This window comes from Gymnoscopelus microlampas (genome assembly GCF_963454915.1).
Source record: "Gymnoscopelus microlampas genome assembly, chromosome: 18".
In the NCBI taxonomy this organism is placed as follows: domain Eukaryota; kingdom Metazoa; phylum Chordata; class Actinopteri; order Myctophiformes; family Myctophidae; genus Gymnoscopelus; species Gymnoscopelus microlampas.
Genome location: NC_139955.1, coordinates 48,508,387 through 48,522,695, shown reverse-complemented (window position 1 = coordinate 48,522,695; position 14,309 = coordinate 48,508,387). Strand labels below are relative to the sequence as shown.

The window sequence follows — 14,309 nt, the reverse complement described above, 5'->3', positions numbered from 1 at the left end:
CTCTGGAAGCTCATTGGCCAAAATGACTCACTTCCTGGTCTGACTCTCTCTGCAGAGGAGAGAGAGAGAGACACTGACACACACAGAGGAGAGAGAGAGAGAGAGGGAGAGACAGATTCCCACCGTTCAGTCAGTGTGCTGGTTGAACCAACGGGTCCTAAAAGCCTGTCAGTCTCTATCTATAGTCTGTCTGAACACAACCACACATACACTAAATTAAACTAAACTAAACTAAACTAAACTAAACTAAACTAAACTAAAGTAAAGTAACTTATAAGTTGATAAACATCTCGGTATCTTACAGACTGAGAGGAGCTACGACATGAGGACTTAACCAAACAAACACATGTAAGTAAACTATGTTTTACTGCATTAGTTTAGAAGTTGTTGTTCTTTATGTGCAGTTATTATCATAACGGATTTTTTGTGCGCGTGCGTAGCTGCCTGTGGGGCTGCGTGTGTGTGTTTGTGTGTGTGTGTGTGTACTGTATGTATGCACGCCTGTACACGTTGTGTCAGGTTGTGTGAGTGGAGGAGAACCTGTGGGAACCCTCTGTGTTAAACTAGTTATATTGTCTCCATAATGTCAATACAGTGTAAATGTATGTTTTGGAAAATTGTGAGAAATTAAATAAAGTATAGTATACATGATGTGAACATGTACTGTATGTATGCTACATTATTATAATAATAGTAATGTAAAGTATACATGATGTGAACAGGTACTGTATGTATGCTACATTATTATAATAATAGTAATGTAAAGTATACATGATGTGAACGTTATTATCGCACATACATCTATCCTAAACTACCAGCTGTCACAGCTTTTGTAGCAATTTGTAGTATTTGTATTTTGTAGAAATATTGGGCCTAAAATGTAAAAATATAAATACAAATATATGTATTTTGCCCCCATCATTTGTAAAATAACATGTAAATATAAAATGTAGAATATGGAAGTAAATATTTAAAATAAGTCATCATCATCATCATGGGGCTCTGATTAATTAGCTGAAGGGTCAGTTTTCAGGACATGAGAGAGAGATACAAAACAATATAAAATGAAATAAGATTAAAGAAGGTTAATCAGAACACAGACACACTCTCTGTTGGGTCATTAAAGGTCAGAGGTGAAGAACTTGTGACAGCAGCAGGGTTGCTGGTTCAAGTCCCGCCGCCGTGCGGCCGACTTTGATACCCTGGGTGGTCAAATAGAATGAGTGACAGCTCTCTGTGTCCTATTAGGAACTGTATATTTCATGTAATATAATATATAAGATAGGGAGGTAGAGCGGCTGCTTGGGAAACGGAAGGTTCCCGGTTCGATCCCGGGCTCCCCAGAGTTAGTGCCGAAGTGTCCTTGAGCAAGACTGAACCCCTGATGAGCAGGGTGGTGCTTTGCATGGTTGTGTGTGTGTGTGTGTGTGTGTGTGTGTGTGTGTGTGTGTGTGTGTGTGTGTGTGTGTGTGTGTGTGTGTGTGTGTGTGTGTGTGTGTGTGTACAGTGTGCACACACACTGTAAAGAGCCTTGGATAAAGACGCTATATAAATTTACCATTTACGATAATAAGATGTGCCGTGCTATGAGCTTGTAGATCTGCAGATCTTTTTTTAAAACCCCTGGCACAAAATCGTTTTGAGATGGGGGGTCCGCAGCCAAATACATATCATTTTGGGGGTCCTTGACATGACAAAGTTTGAGAACCACTGCTGTAGACTGTTGACCAATAGGCCTGACCTCAGCCAGGCTGGTCAGGGCATGGATGGAACCTTTTTGTTGTGCTTTTCCTTGTGGATCTACCATGAGATGTTCACCTGAGAAAGTTATCATTCTACACATACTGTACCTGCTTCTATTGTAGACCTTACTGAGTGTGTCTGACCTCGTGTACATACTGTACCTGCTAAATCATAACAGTTTTGGGGGAAAAATATTTTTCAAAAATAGCAGATCTACAAGCTCATAGCGCGGCACTCGGTGCCGTGCTATGAGCTTGTATATCTGCTATTTTTGAATAGCCAATGAAATCTAAAGTGACACAGATGCGTTGCAGGTATCAATGGGATAATAGCTCATATAGCTTATATAGTGCTTTTCTAAGTACCTAAAGTACATCCATCCCCCTGGGCTGGGTCACAGAGTTATTCTTTTTCTCCATTGAAAACACCATAGGGTCTCAATAGCATCTCGTCATATAAGAACTGGTTTCCAAAAATAAAGAAATGAACCTGGTGATGTTACACATTATGGATATGAAACCGACGGCAAAAGATGACCAATCTATCCAAAGAGCAGACAGAATGGCCCGGTGGGTGTGTTTATTTTTGGAACACAGTTCTTATAATGACGTGAGGCTAAGATGACCTTATGGTATTTCCAATAGAAACACTGCTTCCGTGACCCAGGGCTAGTGGGAGTGACGTCAGGACTTAGATAGCATTCGAAGCCGGTGTAGATATACTCTATGCCAGCAGCGGGCAACTTTGATAATGTAGAGGGCCACTATATTTCCACACTCACTCCAGAGGGCCACATTGCATATACTGTCTCTCCATATTTTAGCTTTTTTCGCCATTCTATGTCACTCAAAAGTCGCAAAAATAGCCGATCTACAAGTTCAAAACGCGTCGCGCTGCGACGCGTTTTGAACTTGTAGATCGGCTATTTTTGAATTGAAATGTAGATCGGCTATTTTTTAATTGGAATCCAGATTTTTTTTGTGCTATTTTTGAATTGGAATCCTGAAAATTAACATTTGTATTTAATTTCAGATGCATTTAGTTATACTTATGTTAACTTTATGAATTTAAATACAAATATATTGAACATAAAAAAGACAATAGAATGTTAATACTAGTCATTAAGCTACTAATATAGACTGAAGTAATTAAAGCGGGTCATGTTTGCATGTTTGGAATCATAACAGCTGAAATCAATAATATATCACTATTTTGATATTAACCTGCGGGCCGCATTAAGTGAAGGTGGGGGCCGCTAGTTGCCCATGTATGCTCTATGCTATGTGTATATGTGTAGATATTTTAAATGTTTGCCTCTCTTTGACATGTTTTCTTTAACTGTCTTTATTTTTATTTTGCCCACCGGTTCCCCTCTTCTTTTTCTGTTGTTCATTCTGAAAGTAACACAAACCATGGAGCTTGTTTCACCCACTTTATACACATTAGATTGTCATGTGACAATAAAGATGTCATGGTGATTGACAGTATAGCACACTGAATAGTTGACTAACCTCACCTTAGTTGTAAACTTAGATATAATGGTATGTATGTATGTTGTTATACGGTGTACAGTATACTATGTACTGTATAAGTTACACGTTTTGTTGAGGCATAGATTTCAGCACTTGACCTAGTTATGACGACCATGCAAAGGTTCAAATGTCATTTAGATAGCATGTTATTTAGAGTTTTAGACAGATGCTAGATTCATTTGTTGACCTGGTGGTATCCTATAGTTTCTGTAGTTTCAATGTACAGATTATTACTTTTTGATATAGTAATATTGTTTAGACTCATTCTAGGTTCTTGGTTTACCTGTGATCCTATAGTTTACTGAGACACTACACTGTCTCTGTATTCTATGATCCTATAGTTTACTGAGACACTACACTGTCTCTCTGTATTCTATGATCCTATAGTTTACTGAGACACTACACTGTCTCTCTGTATTCTATGATCCTATAGTTTACTGAGACACTACACTGTCTCTCTGTATTCTATGATCCTATAGTTTACTGAGACACTACACTGTCTCTCTGTATTCTATGATCCTATAGTTTACTGAGACACTACACTGTCTCTGTATTCTATGATCCTATAGTTTACTGAGACACTACACTGTCTCTCTGTTTTCTATGTGTGTGTTTACCTTGTTTACTGTAAGTCACTCTAGATAAATGTCCTGCCATTGTAAATGGTTGGAAATGAAACATTTATGGCAGCAAATGAGCTTTTTAGAATGTCATAAACTAAATGAATGACAGTGAATTATAGTCTCAACATGGTTATAATGTTGAGACAAGAAGAGTAGATGAAGATAGAGGAAGGTTGGATGAGCCAACCTTTGTGGGTTACATCACTCAGACCGTGGTTTATGAGCGTGTGTGTGTGTGTGTGTGTGTGTGTGTGTGTGTGTGTGTGTGTGTGTGTGTGTGTGTGTGTGTGTGTGTGTGTGTGTGTGTGTGTGTGTGTGTGTGTGTGTGTGTGTGTGTGTGTGTGTGTGTGTGTGTGTGTGTGTGTGTGTGCGTGCGTGCGTGCGTGCGTGCGTGCGTGCGTGCGTGCGTGCGTGCGTGTCATTCTGTCCAGAATGATACAGTGTTTAGTCTTCTCTGGATCAAGGCTAGAGTATATTATGTCCTCTGGCTGATTTGGGACAAAGATGGTTCATTTAGGAAGATAGCCCAACGGTGGCTTCGCCTCTAGAGGTGAAATGATTCACTAATCTCTCCTAGTGCTAGATCTATGGTTACAAAGTAGATTTGTCTCTGAAAAGCCATTTTAGTGTCAGAATAATGTTGGGAAGATTGTGTGTCTTGTGACGATTGAGTCCAATATTTAGTTCAGTGACCATGGAGCTGACCACCTAGGTCACTCACATACAGGAAGTACAAGCCAGTTGGGATGTCTTTCTTTTTTTGGTCTTGGTCTGTGATCAGATCCCACCAAATGTCTGTCTCTCCTACACTGTCTCTCTCTCAGCTGTCCTACTGTCTGTCTCTCCTACACTGTCTCCCTCTCAGCTGTCCTACTGTCTGTCTCTCCTACACTGTCTCCCTCTCAGCTGTCCTACTGTCTGTCTCTCCTACACTGTCTCCCTCTCAGCTGTCCTACTGTCTGTCTCTCCTACACTGTCTGTCTCTCAGCTGTCCTACTGTCTGTCTCTCCTACGCTGTCTGTCTCTCAGCTGTCCTACTGTCTGTCTCTCCTACGCTGTCTGTCTCTCAGCTGTCCTACTGTCTGTCTCTCCTACGCTGTCTGTCTCTCAGCTGTCCTACTGTCTGTCTCTCCTACGCTGTCTGTCTCTCAGCTGTCCTACTGTCTGTCTCTCCTACGCTGTCTGTCTCTCAGCTGTCCTACTGTCTGTCTCTCCTACACTGTCTCTCTCTCAGCTGTCCTACTGTCTGTTTATATAAGACAAGGCATGTTTAGTTGTAAATCACTTCAACAACAAGGTGATTAAATGTGCTTTTGATTGTTTATGCTCCCTCTAGTATCTTTACACAGAACATCAAGCAAAGGAAACACAATTATAACAGACGTTAGGATACAATATAAAACTAACTGATACAGTTCCAGTGCAGAAGGAAATAAAAAGAAAAGTAACTCAATCAACGGCAGAGACAAACAGAAAGGTCTTTATTTGTGTTTTAAAATAAATAAGAGAGGCAGCAGAAATGGTTCATGATATCCCACAAGATCACAAATGTATTTTGGCCCTTAAACCATTCAAAGCTTTAAAGGACAACTTTGTTTTTTTACAACCAAGGTTTATGTTTTAGATTGTAATTAAAGTAAATAAAAGATGAGTGTTATTTTTTTTTTCATTTACTGCTTTCTATAGTTTTAGCAATTTTCGCCATCTTTTTTCACAGTGGGCGGGGGCATTCTGTCCAGTGGCTAAATATGTATTTTTTTTACACAATAACCCAGCGTTTTCTTTATTATTATTTACAGTAGCTCTTCTAGCCCCCAATAACTCACATCTGGCCATCAAAGACCACAGGACCTTTTTTATTGTGTAAAAAAGGCATATTTAGCCACCGGACAGAATGCCCCCGCCCACTGTAAAAAATATCACGAACATTGCTAAAACTATAGAAAGCAGTAAATGAAAAATTACACTCACCTTTTATTTATTTTAATTACAAGCTAAAATATAAACCTTGGTTGTAAAAAAACAAAGTTGTCCTATAGACCAACAGTATTTTTAAATCAATTCTACACTGTCTCTCTCTCAGCTGTCCTACTGTCTGTCACTCATACAGAGATAGAAATAAATGAAAGTATGTATAGATTGATGGTTGACCTTTCTACATTACAGTGAGACCTTCATCACCAACACAGTCCTCATCTTCCTCTTCATGTTGTTTTCCCTGAGAGCAGAGCTAGGGTCAGAGGTCAGAGATCCAGGGGTCAGGGTGTTTAGCTCTGAACAAAGCACAGGGAGGTCAGAGGTCAGATGTTTGTGGCCTCAGGGCGAGAGAACATCAGAGCTATTTGATGAGAGCGTTCCACAGCCCACCAAAATATACAAGAGCAGCTATTTTTGGCGAATCTTCCCTCGAGATTATGGATGCTGGGGTTCAAGTTGTTACAGCAGTTGGTGTGTAGCATGCAATCCTACTCCTACACACACACACACACACACACACACACACACACACACACACACACACACACACACACACACACACACACACACACACACACACACACACACACACACACACAGAGACTAGATCTGGACCCAGAAGGACAGGACAGGACCGCCTACATCAGGGGTCTTCAACGTTTTCAGGCCAAGGACCCCCTAGCTGAGAGAGAGATGAAGCAGGGACCCCCTCTATATTGTATAAAAATGGTGTTTCAGATTTTTGTTGACTTGGTCTGCTCTTTTTTCCCTCTACACCAAACCCCTGTGAGCTTGTAGATCTGCTATTTTTTGGCTAAAGTTCTCCTCAGAAATGGGATGCTAGGGTTCAAGTGGTTAATGTAAAAAACAAAATCCTATCGCACAAAGATTTGGCGGACCCCCTGTAGTAACTCTGAGGACCCCCTAGGGGTCCCGGACCCCCTGTTGAAGACCCCTGGCCTACATAGCTTTTGATTTGATTGATGTGACGTTATGATTAAAATAAAGACACATGCCTCCTCTCAGTCAGTGAGTTGTTTCCATTGTGTGGTCTTTGGTTTTAGACAACACAACATTACACAACAGAGAGCAGGCTTTAGTTTAGAACTTCAATAATACACTATAAACCAAAAACTGTTCACAGAATCAACACAACATTAGATAAACAATAGACTACGCCATTGGTTCTCAAAGTGGGGTCCGGGGACCCCCAGGGGTCCTTGAGGGAGTTCCAGGGGGTCCCCAGCTAAATGATAGATTAGGCACCAAATGGACCCTTATGGGTCTGTAACTCTGAGAGTGTACAAATGGAACCAAATGCCATTTGGTTCCATGTGTACACTCTCAGAGTTAAATTGACATTGATTTTACATTATAAATTGCGGTCCAAGTGATAGAAATGCCATTAAATGGGGGTCCGTAGCCCTAATGTATGTCAAACTGGGGGTCCTTGAAATTAAAATGGTTGAGAATCACTGCTAGAGCCGTAAAAAATATTCTCTTATGGGGGTCCCTGGCATATCTTTTGAAATGGGGGTCCGCGGGCTAATAAGTGTCAATTTGGGGGTCCTTGACATGAAAAAGTTTGAGAACCACTGGACTACGCGTTGCGGTGGGCAACTTTGATGATGTAGAGGGACACTATATTTCCACACTCACTCCAGAGGGTCACATTGCATATACTGTCGGGTATTTTTATCGTACATTAATGCCGTACTTCGCCATACTATGTCACACAAAAGTAGCAAAAATAGCCGATCTACAAGCTCAAAACGCGTCGCAGTGCGACGCGTTTTGAGCTTGTAGATCGGCTATTTTTTTGCTATTTTTGAATTGCAATCCTGGAAAGTTTTTATTTAATTTCAAATGCATTTAGTTACACTTATGTTAACTTTATGAACTTAAATACAAATGCTTCATCTCTCTCTCTCCGCTAAGGGTCCCTGCTTCATCTCTCTCAGCTAAGGGGTCCCTGCTTCATCTGTCTCTCCGCTAAGGGGTCCCTGCTTCATCTCTCTCAGCTAAGGGGTCCTTGGCTGAAAAACATTGAAGAGCCCTGATCTATTGAACAGGTCTGCAACACAGGCTAGCTAATCAGCTAGCCTGTTAGCCTGTTAGCCTGGAATTTAAACAATGACACTCATTGTTCCACATAATTTATTATACACACCTCCTCCCTCCATCTGTCTGTCTCTCTGTGTGTCTCTCTCTCTCTCTGGCTCTTCCTCCCTCTGCCTCTCCCTTCCTCTTTCCTTTCCTTTCCCCCCCCCCCCCCCCCCCCCCCCCTCCCTCTGAGGCGGAGGACTCTACTCTTCCTGCCATTGTTGTTCTGTAGGCCTCACTGACTGAGAGAGAGACAGACAGGCTGTAGGCCTCACTGACTGAGAGAGAGAGACAGGCTGTTAGGCCTCACTGACTGAGAGAGAGACAGGCTGTAGGCCTCACTGACTGAGAGAGAGACAGGCTGTAGGCCTCACTGACTGAGAGAGAGACAGGCTGTAGGCCTCACTGACTGAGAGAGAGACAGGCTGATTTTATTTTATGTATTTGGACGTTAAGTTAGAGAAATGACAAGGATAACACACCACACACACACACACACACACACACACACACACACACACACACACACACACACACACACACACACACACACACACACACACACACACACACACACACACACACACACACACACACACACACACACACACACACACACACACACACACCATTGACCTTGTGTTTGATGATGACTTGATGATTCAGAAGAGTTTTAAAAGATGACACTGATTTTGCACGTCTCAGGTCAACAGGTAGGGGGCGTTCCAAAGCTTAGGGGCCCGGACTGCAAAAAGCCCGGCCCCCTATTGAGATGAGCTGGGGGTGTGGGGGGTCTGCACTGTGCAGGAGGATCTGAGGCTGCGTACAGACGTGTAAGGACCCCCATTTCAAAAGATATGCCAGGGACCCCCATAAGAGAAGATTTTTTTACGGCTCTAGCAGTGATTCTCAACCATTTTAATTTCAAGGACCCCCAGTTTGACATGCATTAGGCTACGGACCCCCATTTAATGGCATTTCTATCACTTGGACCGCAATTTATATTGTAAAATCTATGTTAATTTAACTCTGAGAGTGTACAAATGGAACCAAATGGACCCGTTAGTTAGGGTCCATTTGGTTCCATTTGTACACTCTCAGAGTTACAGACCCATAAGGGTCCATTTGGTGCCTAATCTATCATTTAGCTGGGGACCCCCTGGAACTCCCTCAAGGACCCCTGGGGGTCCCCGGACCCCACTTTGAGAACCAATGATCTAAACGACAAGAAGTAAAAGCATGAATTACCTTTTCTAAATCTGCAGCTGACAGGAAACGTTTGACTCTAGCTATATGCCTTAGCTGGCATGTTTGAACAGTTGGTGTCACTTGGGGAATAAAAGAGAGGCCAGAATGGAAGAGCACACCCAACGCCTCCTTCACGTTGAATTTGTCGTCCAGCACTTAACATAGGAGAGACGTGATAGGACAGGTTTCCTGTAACTCCGGGTTGTAGTGGGACGTATAATTGCCTGTCATCTGCATAGCAGTGATACTGAATGTGATGGTTGTGCATAATATTGCCAAGGAGGAGGAGCATTCAGGAGGGGGCCGAGTGTACCCCACAGGGGGGGGGGGGGGGGAGGAGAGAGAGAGAGAGAGAGAGAGAGAGAGAGAGAGAGAGAGAGAGAGAGAGAGAGAGAGAGAGAGAGAGAGAGAGAGAGAGAGAGAGAGAGAGAGAGAGAGAGAGAGAGAGAGAGAGAGAGAGAGAGAGAGAGAGAGAGAGAGAGAGAGAGAGAGAGAGAGAGAGAGAGAGAGAGAGAGAGAGAGAGAGAGAGAGAGAGAGGGGGGCTGGGAGGGTGTTTTGTGTTGTGTTTTTCAAGGACGCCCTGATAACAAACATTTAAATCACATTACAATGTCACAACTAATTTAACAATAAAGCAAAAAAGAAAAGCAGAAGCATAAAACAACATTAAAATAATCACAAAAGGCGGTGAATCAGACAATACAGTGAGGACATGGATAACAACACAGAGATTTAAAAATCAGATGCAAATAAACATAGTGTTACATGAAACAGGTACAGTCTCTCTATGTAGTGTGTCCTCAAGAAGCACCCTGAATGTCTCTATGTAGTGTGTCCTCAAGAAGCACCCTGAATGTCTCTATGTAGTGTGTCCTCAAGAAGCACCCTGAATGTCTCTATGTAGTGTGTCCTCAAGAAGCACCCTGAATGTCTCTATGTAGTGTGTCCTCAAGAAGCACCCTGAGTGTCTCTATTGAGACCAATCGCACCAGTTTCAGAGAGTCCTGCAGTTTGTTCCACGTGTTGAGTGACCAGTAACCTTTGGTTCCAAAAGCGAGGTTAGGTATAAAGGAAGTTTACCACACAAGGCCTTATAAATAAATACAATACAATGTTGCTCTCTACGAACTGCGAGAGATGGCCAACCCACTTTATCATATAAAATACAGTGATGGGTGAGATAATCATCACTTTATCATATAAAATACAGTGATGGGTGAGATAATCATCAGCAGTAATAAAACGTAGTGCACTGTGGTAGACTGCTTCCAGAGGCTTCAGTGTGGAGATTGAAGCATGCATATACAGTGTATCCCCATAATCAAATACAGACATTATTACAGATTGAACAATAGTCTTTCTGCTGGTAAAAGAACAACAGGACCTGTTTCTGTAAAGGAAGCCAATTTGACCTCCTAATTTTTTGATTAGGTTCTCCACATGAACCTTAAGCGATATTTTTTGGTTTAAACAAAAAGTATTTTGTTAAAAGGTTAAAATACTATATTCTGATAGTAATCATTGCTATAGAGTGTTTTTTCAGTAACAGATGTCTCCCTGTCTCTCCAGCTCTTTAATAAACAGAGAATACATTTTTCGGTAGGTGTCAAAATCTCAGCCAATCAGGAGAAAGTACCCATTTTTAAGCTTAATTTGTATAGTGTTCCAGTTCCAATTTTGTCTGCTCATTTCTTAGTGTCATCACTTCCAATTTCACTTTCATTTCTGTATCCTGATTGAGTTCTCTGTCCTGGTTGGAAAAAATTGGAAAAGAAACTGAAACTGAAACGAAAATGCATTTTCTGTTTAATAAAGAGCTGGAGAGACAAGGAGACTCCTTTTACTGAACAAACACTCTATAGCAATGAGTACTATCACAATATAGAGCTATTTAACATGTATTTTAACCAAAGCAAATCACTTACCCTACCTTTAAATGAGAGTTTGGCATCTAGCCAAATGCCCAGGTATTTATAAGATGTGACCAGCTCAATTTGTTCACCTTTAAGAGTGTAAATACCAGTAAAGGGATTTATATTTGGTTTTGGTTGTGTTGTGTTGTGTGTTGTGTTACGTTGTGTTGTGTTACATTGTGGTGTGTTGTGTTGTGTTGTGTTGTGTTGTGTTGTGTTGTGTTGTGTTGTGTTGTGTTACATTGTGGTGTGTTGTGTAAATTACTGGTTATGTCATTGTGACCGATGTGACTTAGTTGAAATGACAACTGACTGACAGCTTGTGACTGATGTTTTGGTTCCATGGAATAGAATGTCCTCAAATACCAGCAGTTTGCAGTACTACCTACTGTACCTACTGTACCTACTGTTACTACTGTACTAGAAATAGTGTACATCTGATACAACTCAACACATTCCAGAGGAAGTGTCCACACACATTTATCATTAACCCCCACACACACACACACACACACACACACACACACACACACACACACACACACACACACACACACAATCCCCACCCCTCCCACAAGACAGTGTACCTCGCCCCACAGACACTCCTGTCCTTCCCCTGTATCCTGTGTGTGTGTGTGTGTGTGTGTGTGTGTGTGTGTGTCTCTCTTTGTTCTCTCTTCTTTGACAACGACCGACAGACAGACAGACAAGTATCAGACAGACAGACAGACAGACAGACAGACAGACAGTATCAGACAGTGGTTGTACCGGTCAACCTAGTCACACAGACAGGTTCAGGGTAAGACAGGGGCGGCAGTGGCTCAGGGGTAGAGTGGCCGGGTAGGGTGAACTGGAAACCGCAAGGTTCCCAGTTCGATCCCGGGCTGGGGGGCCCCCTCCCAGAGTTGGTGTGGAAGTGTCCTTGAGCAAGACGCTGAACCCCTAATTTGCTCCCGATGAACAGGTTGGTGCCTTGCATGGTTTCCTCCGCCATTGGTGTGTGAATGTGTGTGTGAATGTATGAATGTGTTTGTGAATGTGTGAATGTAATGCACAATCTATGTAAAGTGCTTTGGATAAAAGCGCTATATAAATGCACCATTTACCATTTTTACCATTTACAGACAGACAGACAGGTTCAGTGTGGGAGGAGGAGGGGGGGGTATTGTATTGTATTGTTCACCCAGCAGATGTCTTGCTCAGATGGCTTTTTGGTGAGTGCTCAGTGGGGGAGTTTTTAGGGGTCAAGAGTCTTGCTCAGGGTCACTCTGACAGGTAGATGGACCAGTGACCTTCTGATTAGCAGACTGACCACTGAGCTACTGATAACAGCCTGCTTTGCTCTGAATGGGAGGAGAGCTTTCAGTTTCAGCTTCACCCAGCTGATGGCTGCTCAGATGGTCATGATGAGTGAGTGCATGTTGTAAGCTTACAACATGTTGCATCGCTGCTATTTTCAAAAAAACATGTGAAAGAAAATTTGGCCCTTTCTAGTTCTAGACACACACACACACACACACACACACACACACACACACACACACACACACACACACACACACACACACACACACACACACACACAGGGACACAGAGCAGAGTGTGTCCGTAACGTTGCTGACATCACTCTTTGTTCTCACTCTGTGGTTTTAGTTGGCTGGAAGGGCCGGGGGTCGTGACCCTGAGGGCGGCAAAGGTCAGGGTGATGTCATCTTCTCCCCTGGCCTCCAGGGCACAGCCACTTCTCTGATGTCACTATCATTACATCATAGTTCTGTTATTATATCACTATCATTACATCATAGTTCTGTTATTATATCACAAGGATGACATCATAGTTCTGTTATTATATCACAATGATGACATCATAGTTCTGTTATTATATCACTATAATGACATCATAGTTCTGTTATTATATCACTATAATGACATCATAGTTCTGTTATTATATCACTATAATGACATCATAGTTCTGTTATTATATCACAATGATGACATCATAGTTCTGTTATTATATCACTATAATGACATCATAGTTCTGTTATTATATCACTATAATGACATCATAGTTCTGTTATTATATCACTATGATGACATCATAGTTCTGTTATTATATCACTATAATGACATCATAGTTCTGTTATTATATCACTATGATGACATCATAGTTCTGTTATTATATCACAATGATGACATCATAGTTCTGTTATTATATCACTATGATGTCATCATAGTTATGTTATTATATCACTATGATGACATCATAGTTCTGTTATTATATCACTATAATGACATCATAGTTCTGTTATTATATCACAATGATGACATCATAGTTCTGTTATTATATCACTATAATGACATCATAGTTCTGTTATTATATCACTATAATGACATCATAGTTCTGTTATTATATCACTATAATGACATCATAGTTCTGTTATTATATCACTATAATGACATCATAGTTCTGTTATTATATCACTATAATGACATCATAGTTCTGTTATTATATCACTATAATGACATCATAGTTCTGTTATTATATCACTATAATGACATCATAGTTCTGTTATTATATCACTATAATGACATCATAGTTCTGTTATTATATCACTATAATGACATCATAGTTCTGTTATTATATCACTATAATGACATCATAGTTCTGTTATTATATCACTATAATGACATCATAGTTCTGTTATTATATCACTATAATGACATCATAGTTCTGTTATTATATCACTATAATGACATCATAGTTCTGTTATTATATCACTATAATGACATCATAGTTCTGTTATTATATCACTATAATGACATCATAGTTCTGTTATTATATCACTATGATGACATCATAGTTCTGTTATTATATCACTATGATGACATCATAGTTCTGTTATTATATCACAATGATGACATCATAGTTCTGTTATTATATCACAATGATGACATCATAGTTCGTTATTATATCATCACAATATCACAATAGTCATACAGGTATGAACTAAGGCGTATGCATATGCTGAAACGGAGAAAGTAGCACAGTAAGCACAGTACTCTGGGGCCTTTTGCCGTTCTGTTTTAGAATGACAAATGATCATATAAAACAATTATCTTCCAGCACGTTATGGTGACCGTCACTGCATTATGTGTTTATACTGTATAT

The 14,309-nt window shown here is 40.9% G+C and overlaps 1 protein-coding gene across 1 annotated transcript in view; it reads left to right on the top strand.

Annotated features, from left to right (window-relative positions):
- Positions 1–213: 213 nt before the first annotated feature.
- The window catches only part of arap3 (ArfGAP with RhoGAP domain, ankyrin repeat and PH domain 3), a 76,648-nt gene continuing 62,552 nt past the window's right edge, over positions 214–14,309 (top strand). Inside the window, exon 1 of the mRNA XM_084041879.1 lies at positions 214–348. The gene's annotated coding sequence lies outside the window, so the exon portion shown is untranslated. The remainder of the gene's footprint in view (positions 349–14,309) is intronic.